The sequence below is a fragment of the Tupaia chinensis genome, unplaced genomic scaffold (genome assembly GCF_000334495.1).
Source record: "Tupaia chinensis unplaced genomic scaffold, TupChi_1.0 Scaffold000217_1, whole genome shotgun sequence".
Lineage (NCBI taxonomy): Eukaryota > Metazoa > Chordata > Mammalia > Scandentia > Tupaiidae > Tupaia > Tupaia belangeri.
In genome coordinates, this window is record NW_006159692.1 from 7,297,982 (window position 1) to 7,304,217 (window position 6,236).

A 6,236-nucleotide genomic window follows, 5' to 3' on the forward strand; every position below is an offset into this window, starting at 1 on the left:
GAACTGGAAGCTTTGTGGCCTTTTGTCTTGAGATGGGGGAGTGGGGACACAAACAGCTGGTGAGGGGGAGGGAATGATGGCTCTCTTTTGGCTGTATTAATATAGACATGCCTATGGGTGATTGGCTGTGAGTCTGGAGGCTGGGGAAGACCTCTGAGCTACTAATATCACTTTAGACATTATTGTGGATGACATTTTAACCTGTGAGATTTAAGGAGGACTCCAATCTGAGCTCTCAGTGTAGTGTTCACAGAAAAAAGTATAGGTTCTGGCCAATGAGTCTGAGCAGGGGCAGGCAGTTTGGGAGGAGAGATGGCTGTGTCATAGAATTTTTTTTTTTTTCAGTTAGAAATGTATTTGGCTTCTAATAACAAAGACACAACGTAACAATGGCTGAAATCAGATAGAAGGGGTTTTCCCCCTCCATCGGGTGAAGAAGTGGATGTGGGCCAATACAGTGGCCTCACAAGTGTTGGAGACATTAGTTACCTTCTTTCTGTGTTTTGCTAGCTTTACCATGTGACCTCCATCCTCAGGGTCAACTCAGAGTCTGTTATGTCTTCTGGAGTTCCAGCCATTGCATCCGTATTCTTATAACTAGAGAGTAGAGGGAATAAAAGCTCATACCAGTGGTTCATCTTGTGCCTTCCTAGAAATTTCACTCACGTCTTCCACTATACCTCCTTGGCCACCCTCTGTGGCAAGAGAGTTTGAATAATATAGTTTTTCTGCTTCTTATTGTCCTCCTTGGCAAAATAGGCAGTTCTCCACTCATTTGTGATTCATTCTTCATGCACGCGTTCATTTATTCATGAACTAATTCAAGCACCTATCTGTTAGGTGGTAGGCTCAGGGATGTATATGCTGTTTATGCACCTGGACATGGTGACGAGGTGGCTCGGGATAAGGAGTAATATCTCTACTTGTGTCCAGTGCTGAGCGCTCCTGTGCGGGGCTCTACACGCAGGGCTCCACTTACGCCCACTTCCACCCTGTGAGCTGCTACAGCCCCACCTGCTGCGTGAAGAGAGCAGGCCTGCAGGGGTGAACCCTCATGGAGCTGAACCTGCATGGTGGTGTGTGCTGAATAGTGGCCAGCAGTGTGGCCTGCGGTGCCCTCTGCACCTGTGCTGCCAGTCACGGCAAGCCCCACAGGACCAGGGACCCTGCAGACTAGCTGACGTCGGGGACAGTTCTGTGCAGGAAGCCTCAGAACAATGAACCACTGCAAGCCAGAGGCCTGGGCACGCCCACGGAGATTTCCCTTGTGTGTTCTGGAATGTTTAGTATGGCTGACCTTGCCGGTGATTTATGAAGTACCTTAAAAATAGTTCTTACCTAGAGATAAAATACTGCCTGATTCTTGTGTGTACAATGACCATTGTACTTGTCGATGACTTCAGCTACAGTTGTTTGAAATCAGTATTATATTCACCCAGCATACTTAATAAAATAGTTTTCCCAACGAGCACCCAATTTCTGAACAGAATTTCCTCTGGTGGTACAGGGCAATGGTTCACGTGTTACCTTTAAGAGGTGATGGATAAAATGATCCTGATTACAAAGACATTGTCCACTGAATAAAACCTGCTGACTCTATTGTGTAGACACCTACATTTTTCTGGGTCTGACCTCATTCAGCTGCACGGCAGGGAACGGTTGCCCTGTCCCTGTGTGCTCTGGGATGCTCGATGCAGTCACTGTCCCCAGAGTGAGGAGCTCTCCTCCCGGTCAGGCCCCGTCCAGCTCTGGCCTGGACCTGTCTTCCCAACCCCGTCATCTACATTGAGAAGTGCCTGATGAATAATGCTTCAATTCCTGCTTCTCATTAATCAGCATCTTCTTTGTATGATCTAAGTATCTCAGAGGTCCTCAATTTTTATGTTATCAGCAGGTAGAAAGGCAGCAGCCTCTGTTAGCTCTGACCCATGTGCAGGGTTCCACCTGTTAGAAGGGCACTCTGCATGTTGGGAGCATGTGCACGTGTGCCCAAAGTCCCGACAGGATGGAGAGGTGGAGGAGAAGAGACTGCGGTGTGACCATCCCCACTGGGGGTGCTCTCTCCCTTGTTCACTTTACCTCTCTCTCTAGTGAGTACACAGGCCCTCTAGTTTATAAATAACACACAAGCACATCCTAAACAGACAGGCACGCTGACGGCTGCCCCACTGAGACATTCCCTTGCTCTCTGCACAGAATCAGTCCAGAGACCAAGATGGAGAAATGACTCACATCTCTGAATGTCACTTTTCCATTCTTTCTTTGGGGGAAAAAAAAAGAGAGACTATTTTTCTGAGAAGTTTTGGGTTCACAGAAAACTTGAGTGGAGAGTACGGAGTTTCCATGTACCCCTGCCCGACACACCCACAGCCTCCCCTGTTACCCTACTCCCCATCAGACTGGTACATTAGCTACACTGGTGCATCATAATCACTCCATGTCCTAGCATGCATTAGGGTGTGCTCTTTGTCTTGCACATGCTGTGGGTCTAGCAACTGTATGGTGACATGTGCTCATCATTCCAGAGTCACACAGAGTCGTTTCACTGCCCTACAATCCTCCGTGCTCCACTTATCATCTCTCTTCCCCCCAACCCCGGCAACTACTGACCTGTTAACCATCTCCATAGCTCTGCTGGAGTGTCATAGGGTTGGAATAACACGGCATTCAGCCTTTTCAGATTGGCTCAGGAATATGCACTTAAGGGCCCACCAGGTCTCCATGGCTCCGTAGCTCCTTTCATCTTAGCACTGAATATATTCCACAGTCTGGATGTAGCACAGTGTGTTTATCCATTCATCTACTGAAGACGTCTTGGTTGCGTCCAAGGGTTGGCAATTGTGAATAAAGCTGCTATAAACATCTGCAAAGAGTCACTTTCTTCATCAGCAGCGATGTGGGGATTTGAGAAGCATTAAACCAAACAAGACACAGGGGACCTCCAGCACCCTACTTGATGCATAACATGCTCCTCCTTCCTGTTCTGAATCACTGCCGTTATTGCTCCTGCTATTCTACTGTAGGTCGAGCACTGCTAATCTGAAGATATGAAACCCAAAACCCTCCAAAATCTAAAATTTTTGAGTATTGACCTAATGCTACAAGTGGAAAATTTCCCTTCTGATCTCATGTGATGGAGTATCCTCAAGATACTGCAATACAGAATATTGTATAAAATCTCCTTTCTGGCTAGGTGTATAAGCTGTATGCCAAACATAAATGGATTTCGCGTTTAGACTTGGGTCCCAATCCCCAGGATACCTCATTTTGTACATGTAAATATTGTGAAATCCAAGGCTATCCAAGGTCTGAAATACTCCTGGACTCAAGCATTTTGGACAAGGAGTATTCAACTGTAATGACAAACAGGCTGATGAAGACATGGCAGATAGACTTCCAGATTTCATTTTCTGGGAAGGGAAAGGAATGTGAAGTAACGTGAGTTTCCACAGAAAAGAACAGGGAAAAAGAATGCCCCTTTGAAATCACGCAACTTGTACCTTCAAGGATTTACAGAAGTATGGAAGGAAGGAGAGGAGGCTATGCATAGATTTAATTCATGGCCCTGACCTAGGGGACAAACAAGGCACTCTCCACCAGGGCACCTGTGTATCGTTGTGACTGTCAGAGGTTGGAGGCATAATCTATGAGCTATAGTCAGAAAAACGACAAGTTAAATAAAAATCACAGCACGGAAAAGGGGAGGGAGGATCACTGAGCTTAGGGCTGGGTGGGCCTTACACCCACCTTCTCCCAGTGCAGATGCTACTGTGTGTCCTTGAGGACTGTGGCATGGTGGGGACATCTGGGCTTTCTAGTTAGATACAGATCCCAGTCCTGGCTCTATTATGTGACTTTGGGGAAAGTTATTTAGTCTCTCTGATCCTCAACTTAAAAATGGCACTGGAATACCTATTGCATGGTGTTGTGGTGGGGGCTAAATGCGATCATGTTTCTGAAGATCTTCAAAGGGTGTGCAGACATGGTGGACACTGTGTATTTTTGCATCCACTGGGATGGCAGAGCAGCCAGGCATTGCTCGCTGTGGGGAACCAGGATTTTGCTGTTACAAATGTGTCCTTAGCCTAAGCAGAAGTCAATCTCCTGGTGGCTAAGTGGAAATAAATCCTTTCATATACAGAGAATGCAGACTTAGAACCTGTCTAGATTCTGTTGTGTGGAATATTTTGAGTTTGGCAGTGAATAAATGTTTTTCTGGTTCTGGCTAAAGTCCCTCTAAGAATCTCTCATGTGAGAGGAGATGGTTCTGTCACTTATCAAACCTGAGATGAGGAAATGGAGTTTGTCAAATGAAGGCACAGCCACTCTTTCAAAGCAATATAATAGAAATTGCATCTTGTTATTCTGGCGCATTTATAGCAACATTATTTCAGCAGATATTATCTCATTTATCTCTCATTATGGCCTTGCGAATTAAGCCTGCCATCCTATTTGAAAAATCTGAGTGATGCTCAGAGCAGTAATTTTACTTGTCCAGTAATTACTAGGATGTCAAACTAGTCCCAGGCCTTTCTTCTGACTTCCCCTTGAGTGCTGCATCTGTGCCCGTGTGTGCATCGCAGGGATGTGGACTCTCATGCTGCACTAGGAGGGCGTCCATGTGCATGGGTAGCAGGCACCTCTTCTGCCCACAGCACCACAGTGGGTGCAGTTTTAGACTCTCTAACTCTGTTTCTGGAGAGACACAGCAAATACAGCAGAAGCTTCATAAGACCATCTGCGAAGCTAAAAATCCACATGTTCAAGTTGCCTTGGAAACTTGAGAGTGCCAGACTTACACAGAAGCACTGACAAGTTCATTTGGGGAAGTGGTTGTTATCAAATAGGATCAAGAGGACACTGGATAGGAAAAGGAATGAAAGCATGAGTTGCCTTCTGGTGGGCGATGAGTGGACAGGCTAGAAGGCCACACAGCCTGTTCTAAAGCATGCTGGCAAGGGATCTTTAATAAGCAACTGGAGGAACAGACCATCAGATTTATAAACAGAATTGTGAAATGACCATGCAGTAGTATCCAAGCTGCCACCAGCTGTGGTCTTCTAGCAGAGCACATGGAAGGAAACATGCAATTCTCTTTGCAATCTACAAAGGATTTAAAAGCAAGCAGGTCCAGAGTCAGTAAACTGATGCCATCAGGATGGGGGCACGAGGGGAAAGTAGAGGAAAGCCATGAACGTGGAAGCAAGATTTAGAAATTATGGAAAGAACAATGCATAACTGACAGAGAGATTGTTTCAGTGAGCGATAAAAAGAAAACAAAAATTTGGGCCAGCAGGTGGTGTGGTGGATTCTAACATGGCTGACTGTGGTTCGAGTCCTGGACCTGGTGACTTGAAAAATCATGCTGGGTGTGTTTGCATGCATGCCCAAAATCTCAAGAGAATGGAGGAGAAGGGATTGTGGCATGGCTATGCCCCTGGGGGATGAGTTCATGAGTTCTCACTTTCCCTCTGTCTGGGCAAAAACCTAAAAACAAAAAAACAAACAAACAAAAAAAAAAAAAGGAAGAAAAAAGAAAACAAAATTCTAACCAGAGACAGGGCTGATGGAGAAAAAGAAAAGAAGTGAAAGAGAAAGAACAATTTAATGATTCTGGAAAGAAAGTGCTTGGCTAAGCCAAGGGGCTAACTTGAGGGGCAGAAGAAAGAAAACAAACTTCTAAGAGAAGTTGAGAATGACTTAAAGGGTGCCCAACTCATCAGTTTTGAATTAAAATTTTATGTGTAAAATTAAGTTATGTTTAGCCATTGCTGACAGGATGTGTAACATCTCTTGTCGATAATGTTTGCTGATCTGTGGATATAAAGCATAATGGCATTCAAAGTAAGTTGCCCTTCCTCCCACAGGAGGGAGGCCTGGGAGTGATTAAGCAGGACGTTTTTTGCAGCTGAAGGAGAAGGAAAGAGGTAGGGAAATAGGTGCATTTCCTATAGGCTGGACTCTAGGGATTTAGTAACCAGCCCACTAGAGGCAGCACTCTGGGGGCAGAGGTGGAAGGGGCACTGGGGAGATGGCAGACTAGATGGAAATAAAAGCAGGAGGTGGGGCTGAGGTCCCAGGGTGATGGGGTTGAGGGTGACAAATTGACTGTTACCTAGCAAGAAATTACTGGTCCAGAAACCTTAGGCAGGGGCCAGGCTGTACCGGGATGTCAAGGCCAGATTAGGCTTTATTTTTAAAAAATTTATGTATTTATTTATTATTATTATTTAAAA

At 45.5% G+C, this 6,236-nt stretch overlaps 1 long non-coding RNA gene across 1 annotated transcript in view; it reads right to left on the reverse strand.

The window, feature by feature from the left end:
• Window positions 1–502: 502 nt before the first annotated feature.
• Window positions 503–6,236, reverse strand: part of LOC102476714 (uncharacterized) — an 11,138-nt gene continuing 5,404 nt past the window's right edge. Inside the window, exons 2-3 of the long non-coding RNA XR_334448.2 lie at window positions 2,611–2,863; window positions 503–597 (exon numbers count right to left, since the gene is read on the reverse strand). This is a non-coding gene — a long non-coding RNA (uncharacterized LOC102476714). The remainder of the gene's footprint in view (window positions 598–2,610; window positions 2,864–6,236) is intronic.